At 43.9% G+C, this 27,093-nt stretch overlaps 1 pseudogene; it reads right to left on the bottom strand.

Annotated features, from left to right (window-relative positions):
- Positions 1 to 17,382: 17,382 nt before the first annotated feature.
- LOC114316140 (uncharacterized) lies at positions 17,383 to 25,838 on the bottom strand (annotated as a pseudogene).
- Between the last annotated feature and the right edge of the window lie 1,255 nt (positions 25,839 to 27,093).

Genomic DNA, 27,093 nt, shown 5'->3' with positions numbered 1-27,093 from the left:
GAGCCCTCCATGATACACTTGCTTCATTGATCCTCTTATATGTCATAGTTTTGCATGCTATTTTTGGCCCATGATTAATCTGTTTTCGAGCATGTTGTAAACTGATATTAGGCTTATTTTGAGCCCCTCTTCAATATTGAAGAAGAGCTCAACACCATTTGGGACTTCCATGTTGTACCTACCTTTATACTCCTCCTTTCTTCCCCGTTCTTGCATGCAATGGCAGCCTACCATGCTTTTGTTTTTGGCCATTTTACAGTTCTGAAAAAGTGCTTATTTTGGTCCATTCTTCATGTTTCATTTAGGTCCTTTCATGGTTTGGGAGCTCCATATGCCACCTCATGTTATATCTCTCTTTTATTCCCCATTCTTGCATGTTTAGTTAGCCTACCATGCTTTTGTTTTTGGCCATTTTACAGTTCTGGAAATAGTCCTATTTTGGCCCATTCTACATGTTTTATTAAGGGTCTTTGGCTGTTTGGTGAATATTTTGCATACCTCATGTTATAGCCATTTTTGAGCCCCATTTTGCATCACATTTCTATCATGTTTGTATACTGATTTTGGGGCTGCCATATACTGTAAATATTCATATTTTTAGTCCCTCTTCAATGTTGTAGAAGGAATTTTTTTAGTTTGGATTTTGCTTATATCACTTGCTTCATTACCCCTCTTTTGGCCCCTATTCTTGCATGCCATTTTTGCCATACCTATGCTTGCTGTTTGGCCATGTTTATAACTGTGAAAGTGCCTTTTTTGGGACTGTCTAGCTTCTGTCTTTGCATTGCATGTCCATGTTGTGCATGTTTGGCATAGCTATAGGCCATTTCGGGTGCCTAAATTCGCATTTCGGGACAATTCCATGTATTTCATGTCATTTCGCCTCATTTCGGGACTGCTTTCCCCCATATTTTAGTGCTGAAATTCCATTAGAATGATTGCTATCCATTCCATGTCATTACATCGCATTCTGCCATTGCCTCGGTTTGCGTGCCCGTGTGCACGCATTTCGAGGCACCCCATTTTCATCAACCGGCATCCTATGTGAGTGTGGCTGAGGCTCACTCATGTTGGTATAAGCCCATATCATGTTTCCATGTCATTACATCGCATTCTGCCATTGCCTCGGTTTGCGTGCCCGTGTGCACGCATTTCGAGGCACCTCATTTTTATCCGCCGGCATCCTATGTGAGTGTGGCTGAGGCTCACTCATGTTGGTATAAGCCCATATCATGTTTCCATGTCATTACATCGCATTCTGCCATTGCCTCGGTTTGCGTGCCCGTGTGCACGCATTTCGAGGCACCCCATTTTCATCAACCGGCATCCTATGTGAGTGTGGCTGGGGCTCACTCATGTTGGTATAAGCCCATATCATGTTTCCATTTCATTACATCGCATTTTGTCATCGCCTCGGTTTGCGTGCCCGTGTGCACGCATTTCGAGGCACCTCATTTTTATCCGCCGGCATCCTATGTGAGTGTGACTGAGGCTTACTCATGTTGGTATAAGCCCATATCATGTTTCCATGTCATTACATCGCATTTTGTCATCGCCTCGGTTTGCGTGCCCGTGTGCACGCATTTCGAGGCACCTCATTTTTATCCGCCGACATCCTATGTGAGTGTGGCTGAGGCTCACTCATGTTGGTATAAGCCCATATCATGTTTTCATGTCATTTGCATTGCGTATGCCATTGCCTTGGTTTGCGTGCCCGTGTGCACGCATTTCGAGGCACTTCATTTTCATCAACCGGCTTCTTACGTGAGTGTGGCTGAGGCTCTCTCATGTTAGTATAAGTCCATGTTACCCTTTCCATGCCATTTTAGACACTTGCATTGCATATACCATCTTCTCGGTTTGCGTGCCCGTGTGCACGCACTTCGAGGCATCTCATTTTCACAACATAGTGCATACTAGGTTGTATCTTAGATTGCATTCTGTCATCTTCTCAGTTTGCGTGCCCGTGTGCACGCATTTCGAGGCATCTCATTTTCATAGCATTGTACATGCTAGGTTGTATCTTAGTCGCATTTCACGCATATCATGCATATTGCATCGTGTCTGGAATAGGAGTTAGCCTAGGCACGGGAAACGAGGTACATTTCGTACTCCGAGTGACGGAATGTGTCTCAATTCCCCAGTCACCGACACTCCGGATTATCCATGATGGAGTTAGGTTTTAGCTGTAGCTTCATGTGCATTCATTCTATATTGAGTTGTGCATTTCGACTCCTCGGCCATCATGCCTCGGTATGCGTGATTGGTGGCACGAGGATCGAGACATGCATATATCTGTGCAAATACATTGCTATGCCCCTTTCCTGCTCTCTGTTGCAGCAAAACGAAGAATCAGTAACTTTTCGGGACTTGGCACGCTTTTCAAGAACAGGTGTAAACAGAGGCTAATTGGGGCATTCCGGTGGATTTTCGCGCAAGACAACCCGGACATGCATCATCCATCAGAAGCAAGGCAGCCCCTAGCTTGCATGCTAGTTTTAATAGCTTTCTTAGTTAATTTGTTAATTAATTAGGAATTTGTATATTATTTGGACTGTAATATTCTTTCATTCGGGACTGTAATATTTGGACTGTATTATTTATTCGGACCCTCTGCGCGAGGGCAATGTTGTAATAAGTGTGGGTGAGTGTGATGTATGTCTTCCAACCCCACGTCTTTCTTCCCTTTTATTTACCTGCTTATGATGGTTAGATTAGGGCATATTTCAATTAGCATATAGTATGACAGCATGTTTGCATCATTCATCTGTTTTGCATGCACCGGGCTCGGCGCATCATACTAACTGCATTGTACTTTCAATTCTGAATTGAATACATGATAAGTTATAGCATTTCATATGCCATGTTTAGAATAGCCGAGCCTGCTACAATTTGCATTCTTGCATGTGTTGCATTAGGCATTCATTTGTATACTTAGGATCATGCATGATTTCTAATGTAGTTTCTATTTTGGCTTGGAGTACCCGGTGAGCTTTATGCTTTAGCATCCTTGCATGCGTGTGAGTGAATGCCATGAATAGCATGCTTACCATGAGGCTATGTGCTTATCTGATATAAACTGCCTGAATGCCTGTGGGTGAAGGTTGGGTTACTTAGATTGGAATAAATCATCAAATGTTTCAAGCCTACCTGCGGATAGCAAACCATTTTCAAAAACAAACATAAAATGTTTCATTCCAATTCAGGCGACCCGGTCTATATTTGTATGCTGTGTGCATCACATAGTAACCTAGGCTAATAACCGGAATAAGGACACACAAAGTTTTCAAAAATTGATATCATGGTTAGTAGAGGCCGGTCTATGACCGGGCGAGCGGGGGTGCTCACGAAGTGACCTTCCCCAATCGTACCCAAGTTCCCGAGCCGAGGCAACTTTGGTGATGACGGACACGTGGCCTTTTGGCACCGAGTCAGGGTTTCCTAAATTTCCCAAAAATAAAATATTTAGGTGGCGACTCTGTATCTGGCAAAGCAGTCCATGTTTGGCACTTCTTTTCAAAAATCTGTTTTTCTCAAAACGATTTGCCGGATTTGGACTCTTTGGTTCAGACTTAGAACCGTGACAAATTTGAGAGTCCGAGCTGTAGTGACCCCAATATGAACAGAACGGGAGCTCGTTCCTCCCGGGGCGTTCGGGGACGTCTACAGTTTCTGGCGACTCTGCTGGGGATTTAGAGAACTTGAGTCGAACTCATGATATTTGTTTTTGACTACACTTGTGTGTTTCTTTGCATTGCATTTGCATTGGTGCGCCTAGGACACCGTGTTTGCCATCTGCTATTCCTGAACGGTTTGCCGGAGGCTTGTCTTGTCAAGGCATGACCATAAGGCTGACCGGTTGTGGGCTCTGCCAGTATGGGAACACAAACCCCGGTTTTACCGGGGCACCCTCTTTGACCATTCGACCTAGTGCATATTCGGATCCATAGTGACCATTCCAAATTAGGACAGGTTGCTTACCCGTTTATAGGTTGTTTGAAACCGCTGCGTGCGTAGTGAAACCCTAGCTCCTGACAAAATAGGACAGGGAAACCCTACCCCAACATAGGGGTGTTTTTGGCTCTCATTTATCTGTTATGTGCTTTAGAGTGCGTCTCTACAGGAATGCATGTATCAGTGTATGAGTTTGGGCATCAGGCCTGCGGGCACCAGTTTGCAAGTCTGGGCATCAGGCCTGCGGGCATTACTATCAGTATTTGGGAGTCAGCTTTACCTGTGGGTATCAGACTCAGATTTTGGGGCAGAATTCAGTAGAGGGCACACTCATTCAACTATGCTCGTATCTATTCAGATGGAATCAGGCTGAGATGCTGTCTGTTTTCTCTTTTGCTAGGTAGTCTGGGAACCATAGCTTCAGAAGGCTCCGTTATCCCCCGAGGTTCATCGAACTTGCGCTGATAGACTTTGTTAGGTCAGAAATTCAATTCAAGGGCAACCAGTGTTCTTTCGCTGCGGCAAGGTAAAGAAAAACCGGTCAGGGCTCATCTGTTCATCTAATCCATCAGTCGCCAGTCACATCACCTTTGTTCAGATTCAGCAGACCGTGATGGCACAAGGTTCGGAAGAATTTGCGGCCGTGACAGCAGCGCTAAATCAGGGAACTGCCATGCAGGCTGAGACCAGTATTGAAACGCAGCGCCCATCTGGGGCATCTGCCTCGCATCCAGCTTTGGGACCCCAGCCGAACTTTGACCCAATTCCGCCAGTTGAAGATTTGCAGTGTCTGAATCCTCAAGAAGGGTCGACTCAAGCTCAGGTGCTCAGACCCCTGGTGCAGCCTAATGAGAAAACTCAACCCTTTCATGTTGATGAGTTCAATCCGACTGCAGTGAAAATTGCAAACCTTGAGAAGCAATTCAAAAGGGCACAGGGCCTTAACTCCATTCCTGGCATTGAGGATGGGCACACCGAGGCTTCCATCCGGCTCCCAGACAGATTCAAAATGCCATATATCGACCGTTTCGACGGGTCTGGAGATCCAATGGTACATATCCGACTTTTCTTAGATGTCCTGAAGCCGATGGGTCTGACTAAGCCACAGAAACTCTCTCTGTATGGAAGAACCCTGTCGGGTGTAGCAGCTACTTGGTATACCAAATTAGAGGATACAGTGAAGCAAAACTGGGAAGAACTGGCTGCGGCCTTTGTCGATCAGTATTCCTACAATACCCAAGTTGAAATGACCATCCAAGAGCTTGAAGCAACTCGCCAGAACCCAACAGAGCCTTTTGTGGAATTCATTGCAAGGTGGAGAGCAAAGGCAGCACAAATGACAGATCGTCGCCCTTCTGAGAAGGATCAAGTGCAGATGATGGTCCGAAACCTCGAGCATGATATGTTGCAAAAGTTGATAGTCGCTCCACCATTCACTTTCAAAAGTTTGCATGAACTGGGGGTTCAAGTCGAGAATGCGTTCAACAGCAGGATCATTCCCAGGACAAGGGAACTGACAAAGAAGGTGATTTCAGGGAGTACCAATGCTGGTAGTAGCGCTATTCCCAAACCCACCGAAATCAATACAGTCGCCACAGCCGACCCTTTTGCCAAACCAAGCCTACAAACAGCTGGCCCAGCCCGAGCTCAGGGCAGAACTTTCGCCCCCCTCTATAGGAGCCTGACTAGCACACTAAAAGCCTTGATGGAAAAAGGGCATCTCAAACCCCTCGATCCCCAACCTCTTCCCAACCCACTCCCAGCCAGACATAACCCCACCAAATACTGTGTGTACCATCAGCAGCGCGGTCATGGCACCGACCGTTGCTACCGCCTTCGTCATGAGATCCAAAATCTCATCGACAACCGGACGATAGCTCCACCTTCAGACCCCAATGACCAAACATCTCCTGCCTACCTCAATCACATCCACATACTGCCATCCACCTTTGACCTCAGCATATACATCACCCCGGCCCATCTACCCAAGCCTGAGGTTTTATCCCAGAAAGCATGGACTTATGCATGATGGGTGCACCTGAACCTCAACCATCTCAAACCCGTGAACCCACTACTTCTGAGTTGATGGGAATGATTAAAGATCTTCAAAAAACCGTGACAGATCTGGCCTCCGGGACATTGGCTCCATCATCGACCACACCACATACCGGGAACTTCATGTCAAAAAGCTCTCCAATCTTGGGACGGGCTGCATTTGAAGAAGGCCGATCCCTTGACCAAGTGGGGGGAAGTGGTGAAAACAAGATAGGGACGGACATGGATCCCCATGAACATCTTCTGTTGGCTGTTGAGGCTTTGAAAGCCGAGGGACTGAATAAAGAGCAAGTGCTCACGGTTGTTGCAAAAACTGTGGACGACACTTTTGCCACTCAGAATGAGAGCATTTTGAATCAAGGGGCGAGCCGGGAGAAGGGTCGTTGTATCAGAAACGTTCCTTTCAGTTATAATCCTGCACTCGGAAGAGATCAACAACCCAGGCCAGCACCTGCCAATCCCTTTACTGGTGCGTCCAGCAAAAATCCACAAACCTCGAAGTATCTACCCCGAGGTCGGAGGGTCTTCCATGCCCTCTATATGCCTTTGTCCAAAGCTCTCCAAATCCTTGTTGGACAAGGCCATCTCAAACCCCTTGAGCCTCGGCCTCTCCCGAACCCTCTTCCGGCTACACATGATACTACCCAATACTGCGCGTACCATCAACAAACTGGCCATACTACCAACGCCTGCTTCCGTCTTCGCCATGAAGTACAGGATCTATTTGACAATGGGGTCATCCCCGCACCAGGTCCTGCAAAGTCTATCGGCACTTGATCAGTGAACTTGTAGGGGATAATGTGATGTGATTGGAGGGATGAACCACCTGCGGGCAGCGCTCAGTTTACTCCAGATATGGTGGATGGCATGCGCTGTTTTGAGCATTTGCGAATGCCGGTTTCCGACTCGGGTATTGGGTCAGTCTTGTTGTTTTGTTGAGTCTGTCTTTTTGTTTTGAGTCAGTCTCTTTTTATTTTGGATCTGTCTTGTTGTATCGAGTCAGTCCTGTTGTATAGGAGTCGGGTGATTCCGGGAGGTGTTACCTCGGGCATCACCATTTTTGTTTTGTGTTTGTCTTTTCATTTTGTTTTGAGTCTGTTTCTGCCAGGGAGCCAGTTGTACCAACAGATTTGAATGAAACAGCAGTAATTTTTGCACTTCTATGTTCGCTTCTGCCGTGTGCTAGTTGTGACTGAATCTGAATGAAATGGCAGTACATTCCACCTGCTCTCTTCTGCACCCCAAAATCATTCCATTGACCTAAGCTTTTCAAAGTTTTTGAACACTGCGGTGAAAATGAAGAGGAAGGAATTCCTCGGGATTTGCAAAACTTTGATCATTTGAGAGAAAGAGAGGCATACTAAGCCCTTAATGATTGAAATCATGCTTGTTAGCGTGAGTACTGAGAAGGACCCTGGCTTGATCCAGACTGGCTTCACACTATCTTCAGCACGAGCGATTTGTCGCTTTCTTAAAAATTTTCAAAAACAAAATGTTTTGCGCGGTCCTGCGAAGACTTGTGTGGAATCGCTCTTGAGATTGTGCAGCTTAGGATCGCTCTCAGCCTCGAGACTTGTGTCCTTACTTTCAAACCTTGGGCCCATTCAGAAGGTTCAGCGGTCAACTATGATGTGAGGCCTGTGCGGCCGGATTTGAAGCAGCCCTCGAACAAGAGGCCAGGAAAGTCAGGTCAAGAAGATCAGATGTCATCAAAAGAAGCTTGCAAAGCAAAAAAGCAGCCGTTCTCCTGGATTCAGATGACTTCAGGATCTCAAAACCATTTGACATGGGCAAAGCTACACTTTTACCCTTGAGAGGCTCGCTGGGCCGAAAACCCGGAAGGGCGACCTAGGCAAAAGTTAGAGCAAGAGAAAAATACAAAAAGAAGCAAAAATGCAAAAAAAAAAAGAGAGAAGAAAAAAAGAAATATACAAAGAAAAGAACAAAAAGAAAAACAAAAAAAAGAAAAGAAAGGAAAAGAATTGAAAAGAAAAGAAAAACAAAGCTCGCAAGGTCGAAAACCTACAACGGGCGCCTTGGCAAAAGTTAGAGCCTAAAAAGGAGAGGTTAATACCCGAGTGTACCTTAACCCCGAACTACGTAAGGCTTGATTCCCATCTTTGGGATACGTAGGCAACTTCATTCTGAAGTCTAGCCGTAAAACACTTCAAATTCGATTGTGTCCATGCGATGGTTTTGGTCATCTTTGTCTTCTCTGTATCTGAGAGTCTGGTTGCGTTCGTCGCTCTGAGGACTGACTACAATACACTACGGTGCCACTCAGACAAGGGGCAACTTTCCGTTGCCATTCAATGCGCTGCGGTGCTATCCAAACAAGGGGCAACTTTCCGTTGCCATTCAGAACGCCGTAGTGTCATTTCAAACAAGGGGCAACTTTCCGTTGCCATGCAGCTCTCTTCGAGTAAGAGGGCAATTTTCGAATCCGAGGTTGGGTATCTCGAGAGTAGGTTCCATGCTCGTTGAGCAGTGGTCGTTTGCAAAAATGGTTTTGAGAATTTTTACTAAGGTTGACTAATCTTCTTGAAAAGTACTCAATTTTTTCAAAACTGGACCATTTCTTGGACCCAAAAAAGGAAAACTCTCAGTGCTCATAGCCTAACTTGCATGATTTTAAATCAGAAAATCGAACAAGCGCGTTTATCTAACTCTCATTTTGGTCAAATTTTTTTTTAGGAAAAACTAAAACAAAAAATGGTCAAAATGATGAACTAAGGGCACAGTTGAGTCAGGCTTCCTGTCTTTCCCGTTGTCAACATACTTGCCAAGAAAGGCACCGTATTCGCCAGAAAAGGGCACAACAAAGGGCAGAAAGCTCTCACATCCTCCAACCAACGAGGTATCAAGCCAGGTGCGAAGCACGAACTGGAATGGGACAAAGACATTCCACTCCCTTATCTGGACAGATCTGATCATAACCCCTCTGTGGGAGAAACTCACTGTTGTGAACAAGAAGAAGAATCTAGCGGAATGCTAAGGTCACGAGCCTACAATTTGCTGTTCATCCATCAACCACCCAGGGGAGGGATGAAAAATCAGAGAACGAAGAATAGAGAGATGTGCGATGAGAGGAAAAGTGAGAAGAGGTTTTTTTTCAAAAAAACAGAGCTTGAGGGCCAAGTGATGTGAGAACCACAAATAAGAAAGGGTGGGAAACACTACCCGGTGAAACAGGCTCCCTGTGCACGTCTGAATGTCGTGTCTTTTTGTTTTATCTCGATTCTTATTTTGAGTCATTTCGAGTGTTACTCGATGTGTTTAGGTTGTTTACCTTTTGTTTTCCGTTGTTGAGTCGTAGTGTGTTGTGTTCAGTTGTAGGCTCAATACCCGGTCGAGAACTCATTTATCAAATTCAAAATAAAATCGTTTTGTGCTCCGAGTGCCGTGCCATTCTCCACATCTGTGCAAAACAAGATTCGTTCTTTCATAAAACCGCAAGGTTCAACCCAGGTCACGTCAGAACAGTAGAACAAGAACTTATCTGAAGCTATATAAGTTTCGGACTGCAAAGCAAAAGAAAATAGGAAAAATTTTGAGCATCTGAGTGTGTTTCACCTTCAGAAAATTCTGAGATTGCATTCCATATGTACCTCTTCAGGCCTTGCCAGTGCCCTGAAGAATGAGTGTGCCTCTACTCCAAGCTTAAGCCTGCTTCAAGCCAGAACGGCAATTAAAGCAGTAGCAGCAGATGTTATCTCTCGCCAATATGAACAGGGTGTGCCCTTTTTGAGCTGAGTGTGTTGCAAAGTCCCCTAAGAGGTAAATCAGAGGCACCAGAGTACATATTTGATGCTCCTCTACTACATAGAATGTGAACTCTCATATACACTGTTGTTGCATGCGTGCCGCGCATCGTTATGATTCATGCATAGAATATGCTTGCTTTCGATTCCGCATAGAATATGCTCCTGTTTCTTGCATAGAAAATGCTCGTATCTTTTGCATAGAAAATGCACTCTTCCATACTTGCATAGAAAATGCACCTCATTTGCATAGAACATGCATTCACTCGCACTATCTTGTGCATTTACACTTTGTATCTCACTAGCACTGTCTTGTGCATCTTGTGGTTGTATCTCACTCGCACTGTCTAGTGCATTTCAAATCAATCGCGCTGTTTAGCGTCTCGCACTGTTTAGTGCATTTCAATCGCGCTGTTTAGCGTATCGCACTGTTTAGTGCATTTCAATCGCGCTGTTTAGCGTATCGCATTGTTTAGTGCATTTCAATCGCGCTGTTTAGCGTCTCGCACTGTTTAGTGCATTTCAATCCCGCTGTTTAGCGTATCGCACTTGTTAGTGCATTTCAATCGCGCTGTTTAGCGTGTCGCACTGTTTAGTGTATTTCAATCGCGCTGTTTAGCGTATCGCACTGTCTAGTGCATTTCGAACCAATCGCACTGTTTAGTGCATTTCAATCACGCTGTTTAGCATATCGCACTGTTTAGTGCATTTCAATCGCGCTGTTTAGCGTATCGCACTTGTTAGTGCATTTCAATTGCGCTGTTTAGCGTATCGCACTGTTTAGTGCATTTCAATCGCGCTGTTTAGCGTCTCGCACTGTTTAGTGCATTTCAATCGCGCTGTTTAGCGTATCGCACTGTTTGGTGCATTTCAATCGCGTTGTTTAGCGTCTCGCACTGTTTAGTGCATTTCAATCGCGCTGTTTAGCGTATCGCACTTGTTAGTGCATTTCAATCGCGCTGTTTAGCGTATCGCACTGTTTAGTGCAGTTCAATCGCGCTGTTTAGCGTATCACACTGTTTAGTGCATTTCAATCGCGCTGTTTAGCGTATCGCACTTGTTAGTGCATTTCAATCGCGCTGTTTAGCGTATCGCACTGTCTTGTTCATTTCAAATCACTCGCACTGTCTTGTGCATTTCAAATCACTCGCGCTTTCTTGCGCATTGCACTGTTTTGTGCGCTTTACTTGCATTTTGCATGCATTCCATCGCGCTATCTTGCGCATCTCACCTGTACTTGTTAGTGCATTGTTTCGCGCTATTTTACGCACCTCAATCTCACTTTCTTGTGCATTTCGAATCACTCGCACTGTCTTGTGCACTCCCGGGTCTAGGAGACCTTAAATCCTCTGGTCTAGGAGACCTTAAATCCTCTAAAGGTGCAATTCCTTTGGTGTTTGTCGTGCCCGAACGACTTCTGGTGGTCTGGTATAGCCACCTGCCTGTGTTTGCAGTGAGTTCCTAGGAGACCAACTGCGACGGTGGAAACTAGAGTTCGAATGGCTCATGCCTAGAACGCAAAGGTTCGGGATTTCCGAGACTAAAGTCTGGTTTAAATACCCAGAGGCGTGTCCTCGGCTTGAAATCTGTATGGAAGCCCCATAGGTTGAGATAGCGTGTATGCACCTCAATTCTGGATACTGAACCAACCTAGTCTGTCACCCTGTTGGAGAATAGGGAAAGCTGCGACCATAGTCAGGGAGAAAAGTAGTACCTGTGGTCCAACCAAGAAGAAGCGAAAGATCCCCAGCAGCATGAGGTAAGTCATTGCCAATTGCCCCTGTAAGGTGCCTTTACCTCTTAGCCATTACATTGCATTTTAGCCACTACATTACAGCGAATTGCATGAATCCTCAACTTTCAAAATCGGCTTCGCGTAGCGTATAAGTCCAATCTTCAATTTTTTTTTTTTTTTTTTTCTGCATATCATTTGCATTTTGCCCCTGCCTGCGGGCGCATCTTCGCTATTTTGTATGTTTGTCTAAGTCTTCGGCCTTGTCAAAAATGGGTCGTCTCTGGGCTTTGACATTCACTCCCGTCACTTATGACTTCCGAGTTCTGTCAAAGAGGGGCAACTGTAGACACCCCATTTTTGACTGACCTTAAGACTCAGACGTCACCGATTGAGCGCTTGGTGATATTACATAATGTGCTCGTTCAGAAGTTTCAGAGTCGCGGCCGTGAGCCCTGCCTCCGGATTTCCGAACCCTCTTCTGTGCCTTGTCTCGGTTTTCTCACCAGACTCGGTTTTCTCTGTTTCTTTTCCTGAGGGGAGAGAGAGGTCCTGTAGACCATCTCTCAGTGGCCGTGGGATACATTTTGTGGCTATAGGCCATTTTGTCCATTTCGGAGCCCGGTTTTCGGTTTTTCGGAGCCGTCAGGCCGTGTGCCTCGGTTCGGGACCGTTTAACCATCTCCGTTTACTCTAAATTTTGGCATACATCTTATTTTCTCCCTTTTGAGGGACACTGGGGTCAGAGAAACCCACTTCGTGGCCGAACGCCACTTTCGGTGTTTAACGGGCAGTTTCCGGGGCCCCGAACTGCGTGTTTTGGCCCCCGAACATTCGTTTTGCATCGGTTTTCGTTCATTTTTGGCAGGTACCTCTGTTTCATCGCTAGGAAGGTCATGGAAGGATGAGAGGCCAGCAATTGTTTCGACAACCAGTTTTTACTCCTCCGACCCCCTCCGACGCCCGTTTTTCACACTTCCGGGCCAATGTTGAACCCCTTGGACCCATTTTCTTCAAACCCAAACCACATATTTGTGATGTACACACATGAGAGGACCCTAAAAGTTGGTGGCCGGCCAGTAATTCAACTTGACCCTTTTGACCCCCTCCTTCCGGGCTAATGTTGAACCCCTTGGACCCATTTTCTTCAAACCCAAACCACATATTTGTGATGTACACACATAGGAGGACACCATCAATTGGTGGCCGGCCAGAAAATCTGATTGACCCTTTTGACCCCTAGCCGGCCGGCTAGGGGGTGTGGCCGGCCGGCCACCTGCAGCAAAAGTAACAGGCCGGTCGAGACCTTGGCACTGTGCACTTTACAGCTGTGGAGCTTTATCCCCCAGAAAAGATCTTTATCCGGGGGATATTTTGTGGGGGAAAGCTTGTCTCCTTTTCCCCCACCTTTACACCCCCTTCTTGGCCTTTATAACAAGCAAGCTAGATCATTTGTTGGGGTTAGAAAACTTCACCTTCAAGCCTCCATATCTCCCTCCATCTCTATACCTCTCATTTCTTTAAAAATCTCTAAGTCCATAAGCACCATTTCTTCTACACCACCAAGCTCTACCACCACCATCTCCTTTCCAGCAACAAGGAAGGCTTCTCAAAGGCAAAAGGAGCTGCAAATTGATCCAAGAAGCAACAAAAGTTTTAGTCTTCAAGGGTGAGTAACTTTTCTCCTCTTTTGACCCTTTTTCTTGATCCATTTGTAAGCCCCACTTTCTTTTTGTTTCAAGCTCCGGCCCTAACTGAAGAGGGCCCTCTTTTGAGCTCATTTTCACTTTTCATTAAGGGCTCAACCCTGTTTGAGCCCTCCATGATACACTTGCTTCATTGATCCTCTTATATGTCATAGTTTTGCATGCTATTTTTGGCCCATGAGTAATCTGTTTTCGAGCATGTTGTAAACTGATATTAGGCTTATTTTGAGCCCCTCTTCAATATTGAAGAAGAGCTCAACACCATTTGGGACTTCCATGTTGTACCTACCTTTATACTCCTCCTTTCTTCCCCGTTCTTGCATGCAATGGCAGCCTACCATTCTTTTGTTTTTGGCCATTTTACAGTTCTGAAAAAGTGCTTATTTTGGTCCATTCTTCATGTTTCATTTATGTCCTTTCATGGTTTGGGAGCTCCATATGCCACCTCATGTTATATCTCTCTTTTATTCCCCATTCTTGCATGTTTAGTTAGCCTACCATGCTTTTGTTTTTGGCCATTTTACAGTTCTGTAAATAGTCCTATTTTCGCCCATTCTACATGTTTTATTAAGGGTCTTTGGCTGTTTGGTGAATATTTTGCATACCTCATGTTATAGCCATTTTTGAGCCCCATTTTGCATCACATTTCTATCATGTTTGTATACTGATTTTGGGGCTGCCATATACTGTAAATATTCATATTTTTAGTCCCTCTTCAATGTTGTAGAAGGAATTTTTTCAGTTTGGATTTTTCTTATATCACTTGCTTCATTACCCCTCTTTTGGCCCCTATTCTTGCATGCCATTTTTGCCATACCTATGCTTGCTGTTTGGCCATGTTTATAACTGTGAAAGTGCCTTTTTTGGGACTGTCTAGCTTCTGTCTTTGCATTGCATGTCCATGTTGTGCATGTTTGGCATAGCTATAGGCCATTTCGGGTGCCTAAATTCGCATTTCGGGACAATTCCATGTATTTCATGTCATTTCGCCTCATTTCGGGACTGCTTTCCCCCATATTTTAGTGCTGAAATTCCATTAGAATGATTGCTATCCATTCCATGTCATTACATCGCATTCTGCCATTGCCTCGGTTTGCGTGCCCGTGTGCACGCATTTCGAGGCACCCCATTTTCATCAACCGGCATCCTATGTGAGTGTGGCTGAGGCTCACTCATGTTGGTATAAGCCCATATCATGTTTCCATGTCATTACATCGCATTCTGCCATTGCCTCGGTTTGCGTGCCCGTGTGCACGCATTTCGAGGCACCTCATTTTTATCCGCCGGCATCCTATGTGAGTGTGGCTGAGGCTCACTCATGTTGGTATAAGCCCATATCATGTTTCCATGTCATTACATCGCATTCTGTCATTGCCTCGGTTTGCGTGCCCGTGTGCACGCATTTCGAGGCACCCCATTTTCATCAACCGGCATCCTATGTGAGTGTGGCTGAGGCTCACTCATGTTGGTATAAGCCCATATCATGTTTCCATGTCATTACATCGCATTTTGTCATCGCCTCGGTTTGCGTGCCCGTGTGCACACATTTCGAGGCACCTCATTTTTATCCGCCGGCATCCTATGTGAGTGTGGCTGAGGCTCACTCATGTTGGTATAAGCCCATATCATGTTTCCATGTCATTACATCGCATTTTGTCATCGCCTCGATTTGCGTGCCCGTGTGCACGCATTTCGAGGCACCTCATTTTTATCCGCCGGCATCCTATGTGAGTGTGGCTGAGGCTTACTCATGTTGGTATAAGCCCATATCATGTTTTCATGTCATTTGCATTGCGTATGCCATTGCCTTGGTTTGCGTGCCCGTGTGCACGCATTTCGAGGCACTTCATTTTCATCAACCGGCTTCTTACGTGAGTGTGGCTGAGGCTCTCTCATGTTAGTATAAGTCCATGTTACCCTTTCCATGCCATTTTAGACACTTGCATTGCATATACCATCTTCTCGGTTTGCGTGCCCGTGTGCACGCACTTCGAGGCATCTCATTTTCACAACATAGTGCATACTAGGTTGTATCTTAGATTGCATTCTATCATCTTCTCAGTTTGCGTGCCCGTGTGCACGCATTTCGAGGCATCTCATTTTCATAGCATTGTACATGCTAGGTTGTATCTTAGTCGCATTTCACGCATATCATGCATATTGCATCGTGTCTGGAATAGGAGTTAGCCTAGGCACGGGAAACGAGGTACATTTCGTACTCCGAGTGACGGAATGTGTCTCAATTCCCCAGTCACCGACACTCCAGATTATCCATGATGGAGTTAGGTTTTAGCTGTAGCTTCATGTGCATTCATTCTATATTGAGTTGTGCATTTCGACTCCTCGGCCATCATGCCTCGGTATGCGTGATTGGTGGCACGAGGATCGAGACATGCATATATCTGTGCAAATACATTGCTATGCCCCTTTCCTGCTCTCTGTTGCAGCAAAACGAAGAATCAGCAACTTTTCGGGACTTGGCACGCTTTTCAAGAACAGGTGTAAACAGAGGCTAATTGGGGCATTCCGGTGGATTTTCGCGCAAGACAACCCGGACATGCATCATCCATCAGAAGCAAGGCAGCCCCTAGCTTGCATGCTAGTTTTAATAGCTTTCTTAGTTAATTTGTTAATTAATTAGGAATTTGTATATTATTTGGACTGTAATATTCTTTCATTCGGGACTGTAATATTTGGACTGTATTATTTATTCGGACCCTCTGCGCGAGGGCAATGTTGTAATAAGTGTGGGTGAGTGTGATGTATGTCTTCCAACCCCACGTCTTTCTTCCCTTTTATTTACCTGCTTATGATGGTTAGATTAGGGCATATTTCAATTAGCATATAGTATGACAGCATGTTTGCATCATTCATCTGTTTTGCATGCACCGGGCTCGGCGCATCATACTAACTGTATTGTACTTTCAATTCTGAATTGAATACATGATAAGTTATAGCATTTCATATGCCATGTTTAGAATAGCCGAGCCTGCTACAATTTGCATTCTTGCATGTGTTGCATTAGGCATTCATTTGTATACTTAGGATCATGCATGATTTCTAATGTAGTTTCTATTTTGGCTTGGAGTACCCGGTGAGCTTTATGCTTTAGCATCCTTGCATGCGTGTGAGTGAATGCCATGAATAGCATGCTTACCATGAGGCTATGTGCTTATCTGATATAAACTGCCTGAATGCCTGTGGGTGAAGGTTGGGTTACTTAGATTGGAATAAATCATCAAATGTTTCAAGCCTACCTGCGGATAGCAAACCATTTTCAAAAACAAACATAAAATGTTTCATTCCAATTCAGGCGACCCGGTCTATATTTGTATGCTGTGTGCATCACATAGTAACCTAGGCTAATAACCGGAATAAGGACACACAAAGTTTTCAAAAATTGATATCATGGTTAGTAGAGGCCGGTCTATGACCGGGCGAGCGGGGGTGCTCACGAAGTGACCTTCCCCAATCGTACCCAAGTTCCCGAGCCGAGGCAACTTTGGTGATGACGGACACGTGGCCTTTTGGCACCGAGTCAGGGTTTCCTAAATTTCCCAAAAATAAAATATTTAGGTGGCGACTCTGTATCTGGCAAAGCAGTCCATGTTTGGCACTTCTTTTCAAAAATCTGTTTTTCTCAAAACGATTTGCCGGATTTGGACTCTTTGGTTCAGACTTAGAACCGTGACAAATTTGAGAGTCCGAGCTGTAGTGACCCCAATATGAACAGAACGGGAGCTCGTTCCTCCCGGGGCGTTTGGGGACGTCTACACTCGCCATGTGCTTAGCTGATGAGAAAATAGAGGAAATGAAAAGAAAAAAAACTCCAACTGGTGTATTTTGTTACAGAATATTGTAAAGAATTTATGGTTCTTAATTTTAATTTTCTTTCTTTGCATTCATTTTCCATCAGTTTCTCTTCAGCCAATTGGTGAAATTAAATTATGAAGTTATGTTTTTTTTTTGGTTGTATGTGTCTGAATTGAATTTTATTTTTGGGTAATGTGGTTGTAGGATGCCTTGTTGTTGTGCATGGAAGCGATGGGAATTGAGGTTCAGCAGGATATGGAGGGACTCAAGGAAGCAGTAAAACTTGATGAAGTAAAGAAAATTGAGGAAGAGGAAGCAAGTAAAATCAGGGAAGCGAAAAGAATGGAGGAAATCAAGGAACTTAGGGAACAAGGGAAAAAATTTTCCCAGTTACAAGCTCTAGAAACACCACGCCAAAGCTATATATGTCGCTCTTTTCGTCTACCTTCAATGTGTAACCATATTCTGTAATATCAAACATTTTCTAGAATTTCAGACACTTGTTTGCACAAAAACTAAACTCTGGAAAAGTAATGTGTGACATTGCCAAAAAAAAAAAAAAAAGAATTGTTTGTGGTAAATAAAGATTGGGAATTTACCAGGTGCTATATATCCATAAGAACCAGCCACCATTGAAACTGTTTCATTCTTCTGAATCATTGTCCTTGCTAATCCAAAATCTGTAATCTTAGCCTCAAAATCTGCATCAAGAAGAATATTGTTGGACTTGACATCGCAGTGAATCACCGATGGATTGCAATCATGGTGAAGGTAAGCCAATCCGTTCGCAACGCCCACAGCTATGTTATACCTCGAAACCCAATCCACCAACATTTTCGTAGCATTTTCACCATGCAAGGCCTCTCCAAGGTTGCCATTTGGCATGTACTCGTATACCATTATCACATCATTCTCGTTATGCAGGTATCCCAATCGTCTCACTATGTTCCTATGCCTAAGCCTCCTAAGTAAATTTACTTCTTTGAACAAGTCATCTCCACTTTCAACATCTACATCCGATCTCCATAGCTTCTTAACCGCCACAATTGAATGTGGGCATTGGATTTCTGCCTTGTAAACAATCCCCGTTGACCCCATACCGATCACATTTGACTCCACGAATGCTAATATGTTAGCGCTCATGAAACTGAGCCTCTGAAATGCTATTAGCCTCCAGGGCCACTCTGCAGAGCTCCACTTGTACCAATTTGTGAAGAAAGTGTTGTACAAGTACCATCGTTTGTATAACTTTTTCCCTACAAACACAATCAACCCGAGAGACAAAATCACTGAAATTCCAACAGCAAATCCAACGATAATGTGATTGATGATGTGAATTTTAGTTTTCCTTTGTCGTGATGCAGTGGTGGAAAAACTTTGGGAACAAGGTGGAAGGATGCCATTGCCACCACAAAGTCCCACGTTGCCTATGAGATCATTTGGGTTTATGGTCGTCAAAATCCCATTGTTGGGAACTGGTCCCTCGGGCTTATTGTAAGACAAGTTTAGCATTTCCAGGGCAGGCGAGCTTCCAAAATTCTCAGGTATGGTTCCGATGAGTGAATTGTTTGATAGATCAAGAATTGCGAACATAGGTAGTGCCGCTATCGGTCTTGGGATTTCCGCAGTGAATTGGTTGTTTCCAAGGTTCAAATTCACAAGCCTTTCGCATGACGCGATACTTTGTGGGATTTTTCCAGAGAAATGGTTGCTCGAAAGATCAAGGACAGAAAGCGATGGGTAGTCCTGGAATTGGTCAGGAATATTGCCTCTTAAGTTATTATTCGAAGCAATAAAGTTTTGAAGACTAGGAATGAAAAGAATATTTGAAGGAAGAGATGATTCGAGGCGGTTCCACGAGACATCTATAAAAGAAAGCGACAAAGATAAAGAGAAATCATCTGAAATTGTACCGGTGAGATTGTTATTCGCCAATTCCAACCTTTGGAGTTTGGGAAGATTTCCAAAACCGGTTGGAATTGTCCCGGAAATCAAATTATTTTGAACTCTAACCCGGACAAGTGAAGAACAAGTCGAAAAGCCTAATCGGATTGGACCCGAAAATGAATTGTTGAAAAGAATGTTGTGGATCGGGGGCACACCAGGGAACACTCACAAGCAATAACACAAGAGATTTAACGTGGTTCGGCAAGTCGCCTACATCTACGGGCAGCGGATTACTATATTGAACAAATGGAAGAATTACAAACTCTCTGGCAATTCTCTCTCTCTCTATTTTTCTCTTTAGCTCACCACACTGTAATTCCCTCCGCTCTCTCTACCTCTATTTATACATGAGAAGGGAAGGAGCTGGCTGGCCTTGTACATGGCCAGTTGTTGTTCAACGGATGGTAGATTAACCACTTCGGCGGCTTGTCGGTTGGCAGTCGCAATGAAGGACAAAGGAAGAGCTGACTTTGGTATGTTCTCACAGAAGAGAATCACCCCTTTCACATGGGGTGATCTCAATCTCAACAAATCACCCCCTCAACCCATGTGAGGTGATCTGTTGCACACACTGTTACTAATCTTGTCACGCCCAAATTTCAACATAGTTTGCATCTCTTCACTGAGACAATGTATCCCCTGAAGCTAGAGATAATACACCAGAGATACAAGAGGAGGAGGGAATCCTTCATCCTTAACTCAACTCACACCACTCTCTGATTTGGAGTGAGCCTCTGCTCCTATCTCCCACAGATCTCTTCCATGCTTCCTGTCTCGGATGTCTTCACTTGCTATGCTTGAACTTTGCGTAACCAAGATATCATACACCCCCTAATTGGATGTCCAGCACCCCCTGCTGAGATGCCCTTGACTGTCATGCCTTTGCCCTCTGTCCATAGTGATCGATCAACATTGCCTTGCATCCGAAGGTGCTTAATTCCGAGAGATGTTGACCAAGTCCAAACAATGTTGGAACTTGATCCTAGAAACCACTTTTGTGAGCATATCGGCTGGATTATCTGCAGTACCAATCTTTTGAAGCAGAATATCCCCTTCATTCACAATTTCTCGGATGAAATGGAAACGGACATCAATGTGCTTGGTGCGGGAATGATGAACTTGGTTCTTTGCCAAACAAATGGCACTCTGACTGTCACAAAACACCTCAACGTGCTTCTGAACAATTCCCAAGTCCTCAATCAACCCGTGTAGCCAAATAGCTTCCTTAAAGGCTTCTGTCACTGCCATGTACTCTGCCTCTGTAGTAGACAAAGCCACCGTTGACTGAAGCGTTGACCTCTAACTCACCGGCCCTTTAGCAAGCGTAAATAAATACCCTGTTGTTAATCGGTGTTTGTCTAAGTCACCAGCATAATCTGAGTCCACGTATCCTTCCAAATTCTGCCCGAGTCGGTTATCTCTCTCGAACTTCAATCCCAGATTAACCGTGCCATGCATGTACCTTAGGATCCATTTCACTGCCTGCCAGTGATCTTTTCCTGGATCATGCATATACCTGCTTACCATACTCACAGCATGTGAGATGTCAGGCCTTATACAAATCATAGCATACATTAATGCACCAACTACATTTGCATATGGAACCTGTGCCATATGCTTCCGTTCTTCTTCTATGCGTGGAGACATCGAAGCACTAAGCTTAAAATGAGGGGCCAAAGGTGTACTCACAGCTTTTGTTTTCCTATTTATGCCAAATCTGTCTAACTCCTTTTTCAGATACTGGGTTTGTGCCAGACAAACCGTGCCTTTCTTCCTGTCTCTCTTGATCACCATGCCAAGAACTCTTTTTGCTTCTCCCAAATCTTTCATTTCAAACTCTCTTGCTAACTGTGCCTTGAGTTTGTTAATCTCCACCTTGCTCTTAGATGCAATCAGCATATCATCTACATATAAGAACAAATAGACGAAGGAACCGTTGGGAAGCTTACGGAAATATACACAATGATCAAATTGACTTCTTGTGTATTCTTTCTCTATCATGAACCAATCAAATCGTTTGTACCACTGTCTCGGGGATTGCTTCAATCCATACAAAGATTTGTTCAGCTTACAAGCCCAATTCTCTTTTCCAGCAACTTTGAAACTATCTGGCTAGGACATGTATATCTCCTCTTCAAGATCTCCATGTAAGAAGGCAGTTTTGACATCGAGTTGGGTGAGCTCGAGATCAAACTGTGCAACCAAAGCTAACAAGATACGAATAGACGTGTGCTTCACAACAGGTGAGAATACCTCATTGTAGTCTATTCCTTCCCTCTGAGCATAGCCTTTAGCTACCAATCTAACTTTGAATCTGATGTTGTCTCTGCCTGGAATGCCTTCCTTCTTGGTATAAACCCACTTACACCCAATTGCTTTCTTGCCTTTTGGAAGTTGCACCAACTCCCAAGTCTGGTTCTTGTGAAGTGACCCAATCTCTTCATCCATAGCCTCCTTCCATTTGACACTTTCTGCATTCTGCACGGCTTCTTTGAAAGTGCAAGGAACATTGTCTTCAATGATTGGAAGTGCATAGGCTACCATATCGGTCATCCAACCAGGTTGCCTAGTAACCCTTTGTCCTTTCCTGATTGCAATGGGTTTTGATTGTTGTGGAGCCTCTGGATCTTTATTTTCATCTGAACTCTCTTCAGAGCTATCCTCTGAGACTTCTTCAGGATGGTTGATTGGCTGACTAGTCTTTGCTGGAGTCTCAAACTCCACCTGCACTGACTTCTTCAATGCTTCCTCATTCTGTTGAGGATCTGGTTGCTTCAACATTGCAAACTCATCAAAGGTAACGTCTCTTCTGATAAGAACTTTCTTTGATTCAGGGCACCAAAGTCTGTATCCCTTGACACCATCACTGAAGCCCAAGAAGATGGCTTTCTTGGCTCTTGGATCCAACTTAGATTCTGTAACATGAAAATAGGCTGGACATCCAAAGATACGTAGCTGATCATAATCAGTAACTGGCACTCCTGACCATACCTCCATGGGAGTCTTGCCATCTAGTGCTGCAGTAGGTAGTCTGTTGACAAGATGACGAGCATAGTTCAATGCTTCGCCCCAAAATGCCTTGCTCAATCCAAAATGTGACAGCATACACCGGACTTTCTCTACCAAAGTGCGGTTCATGCGTTCTACAACTCCATTCTGCTGCAGTGTTCCAGGAACTGTGAAATGTCTCACTATCCCTGTATTCTGGCAAACCTCAAAGAAGGGATCTGATGTGTATTCTCCACCATTGTCAGATCTGAGCTTCTTGATCTTTCTGCCAATCTGGGTCTCAATCATCTTCTTCCACATAAGAAAGATGTCTAAGACTTCATCTTTGTGCTTCATTGTGTAAATCCAAACTCTTCTGGAAAATCATCAATGAACGACACAAAGTAGTGTTTACCTCCCAACGAAGCATTCTTGGAAGGACCCCATATGTCAGTGTGGACGTAGTATAGAATCCCTTTGGTACGATGAATAGCAGTACCAAACTTGATTCTTGTTTGCTTGCCCAGTACACAATGCTCGCAGAACTCAAGCTTCCCTGTCTTGGCGCCTTTCAGCAGGCCTTGCTTTACTAACCCTTGCAAAGCTTTCTCACCGACATGCCCTAGGCGCATGTGCCAAAGTTTGGAAGTGTCTGATGCATCATCTTCTGAGCTGGTGGAGACAGCCACTCTCCCAGTGACTGTAGAGCCATCTAGGAAATATAAATGTCCCTGTCGAGTACCCTTCATTGCAACAAATGCTCCTCGAATAACTTTGAGGACTCCACCTTCCATGGTTACTCTATAACCTTTGGAGTCTAAACTCCTACTGAGATGAGATTCTTTGTCAGATTCGGTACATACTGAACATCTTCAAGAATTCTGATTGTTCCATCATGTATCTTCAGTCGAATTGTTCCAATCCCTTTTGTCTGGCAAGCTTGGTCGTTGCCCATCAACACAACTCCTCCATCGAACTCTCGTAAGCTCGAGAACCACTGCTTGTTAGGACACATGTGGTAGGAACATCCAGAATCTATTATCCATTCATCAGACTGGCCATATGATGAAACTGTGAAGGCTGCTCCTTCACCATTATCTCCATCTCGTGCAATGTTCACCCTTTCTTCTTTCTTGTCTTCCAGCGCCTTCCAAAGCTCCTTCACAATGTCATATTCTGTGAAGGCATACTTCTCCTCTTTTGCAAGGCAAAGTCAGATGGAACTGCAGGCTAGGAGATTCACCTTCTCTCATTCTATCTTGTCCAGGTCATCTGGTTTGTCTCCCAGAGTGAAGTGCAGGTTCATCTGGACAAGCATATCTTTAACTTCACATCTCCACATGCCGAAGTTGCTACTTTCATCAAAATTTTCTACCTCAAACTTAGCATGGGACACCGGGGTCTAATGCCTAGAGTTGCTTGTACTCGTTGGATTACTTACGGACTCGGTTCATCTGATCTCTGTAGATTCTGCCATTTTTTTTTAGAAACTTCAATTCAAAAAACTGACCATATAGATGTGTCCGGAATATCCCAAATAGTTAGAAAGCACTATTGGATCGTCAAAAACGGACTCCGAATGACTCAGATCAAGCCAAAACAGTTTGAACACCTCTGATTCAAAAACTAACCATATGGATGTGTCCGGAATACTCCAAATAGTTGGAAAACACTATTGGATCGTCAAAAACGGACTCTGAATGACTTAGATATGGCCAAAACAGTTTGAACTGTTTAGATCTGCAGAATCTGGTGCGTCTGAGATGCACCAGATAATTTATCCGGTCAACGGCTTAGTCAATGGCGCAGGCGACTTGGTCAACGGCGGCGCGGCTTGGTCAGCGGCTCAGAGATGACGTGGCGGACACGTGGCGACACATGGGCTGACGTGGCGTCTGACGTATCATCTGCGTGGCGATGACGTGGCGTATGCATGGCACTGACGCGGTGTCTGTGTGGCACTGATGTGGTGCCACGTGGCTCGTCTTCTTTCTGGAGACACGCGTATGGCGCGTGGGGGCGCGTGGGATGACGCGCCGGCGCATGGTAGCGCGTGATGAGAGTGAGCTTCACTCTCTTTTTTCAGACGGCGCGTGGGAGTGCGTGGGACCTCTTCTGGGGCTGTTCTTTGCTTGGTTGGACTCCTCTCATTGAGATCTTGCTCCTGGTATGCTCAAAAGTTGATTTCGAGCACTTCGAAATCTGGGCACTTTCGGAAAAAATTTGATTTTTCACCACCCGAGCTCTGATACCAATTGTTGTGGATCAGGGGCACACCAGGGAACACTCACAAGCAATAACACAAGAGATTTAACGTGGTTCAGCAAGTCCCCTACGTCCACGGGCAGCGGATTACTATATTGAAAAAATAGAAGAATTACAAACTCTCTGGCAATTCTCTCTCTCTCTCTCTCTCTCTCTCTATGTTTTTCTCTTTAGCTCACCACACTGTAATTTCCTCTGCTCTCTCTACCTCTATTTATACATGAGAAGGGAGGGAGCTGGCTGGCCTTGCACATCGCCAGCTGTTGTTCAATGGATGGTAGATCAACCACTTCGGCGGTTTTTCGGTTGGCAGCCGCAATGAAGGACAAAGGAAGAGCTGACTTTGGTGTGTTCTCACAGAAGAGAATCACCCCTTTCACATGGGGTGATCTCAATCTCAACAAAGAATGAGTTTAGTAAGATTACCGGAATCACACAACCCCGCTGGAATATCACCTGAAAGTGAATTAGAAGACACATCTAGCCACTGCAATGGGGAGTTCTGGCCAAGATTTACAGGTGAAGGACCTGTCAAAGAGTTTTGCCATAGCTCAAGTTTGATAACTTTGTTAACTCACCAATCTTGCTTGGAATTGGACCAGTTCGTTGATTGCACATCAAATTCAATAGCTCCAGGTTCTTCAAATCCGCAATCTCATTTGGAATCTCACCCGAAATCTGATTATCAGAGAGATCCAAGAACACAAGCGCGGTCATGTTTCCAATTTCTTTCGGAATCTTTCCTTCAAATCTGTTCTGATACAAGTAAACTGTGGTTAATTTCTTGAGCCTGCCCAATTCAGAAGGAATTGGACCACTGAGACTCCCAACTGCTAAATCCAAGTATTGAAGATTATCAAGATTACCAAATTCTGGTGGGATAGGACCTTCAAACTCGTTGTATCCGAGAATGATTGTCTCTAAAGCCGAAAGCAACTCGAGCTCTGGTGGGATTTTCCCAGTCAGATTATTCCCGGAAAGTCCAAGAAACTTGAGATTCTGCAGATTCTTGAAAGAAATAGGAACTGAACCTTCGAAGAAACTCCCACGAAAATCAATACTCTCGAGTGATGTAACATTGCCAAGATCCTCGGGGAGAAAACCCAAGAAATTATTGCTCGATGCATTCACGGACTTCAATCCTGAAACCCTGCCAAGGCCCCCTGGAAATCCTCCAATGAAATTGTTCTGACTGACATCAATGCTCTTCTATGAAGTGATGTTAGAGAGTGAGTTTGGCAATTCTGAGGGTAACCCATTGCAGCAAATGTTGAGATAAGCAAGACTGTGAAGGCCTTGTATTCGATCCGATGCTCTGCCACTGAGATTCATGTTGGAAAGATCAAGCTTTTCAACATAGCCATTGGAGTTGCACGAAACACCAGTCCAATTGCAGTGAAATGGACCGGTATCGGAGCCATTGATGGGGACTTTCCAGCCTGAGAGGTGATCGGCAGGATCAATGAGAGTGGACTTTATGGAGAGAAGAGATGATACATCATTACTATCATTTGGTGGTAGAGTTAGAGCTCCCTCAGCAAAAACAAGGGAGAGACCAATGTAACAGTGGAAGAAGAAGAATAAGAAGAAGAAGAAGAAAAGAAGGTGTGTGCGCATTTTGTTGTTGTTGTTCTTCTTCTGTTGTGTTTGTTCCTCTTCTCTTCACTTTTTAGCCATCTTTTGGGGTATGTGGAACGAATCAGGATCCCCTCCTTGCATTTCCTACTTGCAAGTCTATTGAGCCCACTTTTAAGCCCAATTTTAATAATTCAGACTGTTTATATTTTAACAAGGGTGTATGATGGTAGCAACGGGGTCTTTATATCAAATAGAGAGACAAGACAAGAGATTGGATAATAAGTTAGTTATGATGATTCAAAAAAATAGAGTAATATATAATATTATTTTTTATTTCAACGGTGCTACATGTATTAATTAATGTACTAACTAGTATACTAACATTTGTTAGTTATGATTTATTTATCCAAAAAAAAAAAAAATAGTTATGATATTATTATTGACTCCACCCATTATACAAACAGTGGTGCTACATATACCAATTAGTGTACTAACTAGTGTACCAACGCTAGTTATGACATTATTATTGACCCAACTCATTAATCACATTACAAATACCAAAAACCTCTTAAATTATGTCACATTATCAATTGGTACATTAGTTAGTGTACTAATTAGTGCATATAGCATTATTCTTATACACATTACAAATACAAAAAATATCTTAAATTATGTCATATCATCAATTGATATACTAATTAGTACACTAATTGATGCATATAGTATTATCCTTTTTATTTACAAAATGGGACCCTTATTCCATCAGGAAAACTAGAATAGATTAATGAGAGTTTTGAGCTCGTGAGGTCTTGGGATTGAGAAGAAACAGCTATTTATTAGCGCATCTAATGACTGTAAGGGCATGTTTGATTAGGAGGATTAGAGCATGAGATTGAGATTATTAATCTGTGGACTCAATTATTTTATGTTTGTTTTAACATTTTGGTTTAGGATTATTAATCTAATGAATAATTAATCCAACAAATTTGTAGGATTATTAGTAATGGGATAGGGGTAGGATTATTAATCCAATGAATATTAATCCAATTGGATAGTAAATACTACACTAATTTAATATAATTATTAATATTTCACTATTAGTCTTGTGAATCAAATATGACCTAAAGATTTTAGACTTAATTGAGAATCTACCCGACACTAAAACATGCAAGGAATGTGTTTCTCATCAAGTGAATGCATCTGGCATTACCTTGCACTTTTTCTTACTAATTAATTCATCATACATACGTAGGTCAACCCATGTTGATGATAATTAATTGATGTTCTTGTGATT

This window comes from Camellia sinensis, chromosome 1 (genome assembly GCF_055761805.1).
Source record: "Camellia sinensis isolate YWXY chromosome 1, ASM5576180v1, whole genome shotgun sequence".
Lineage (NCBI taxonomy): Eukaryota > Viridiplantae > Streptophyta > Magnoliopsida > Ericales > Theaceae > Camellia > Camellia sinensis.
The sequence above is the reverse complement of the archived record's forward strand: the minus strand, read 5'-3'. Positions and strand labels throughout refer to the sequence as shown.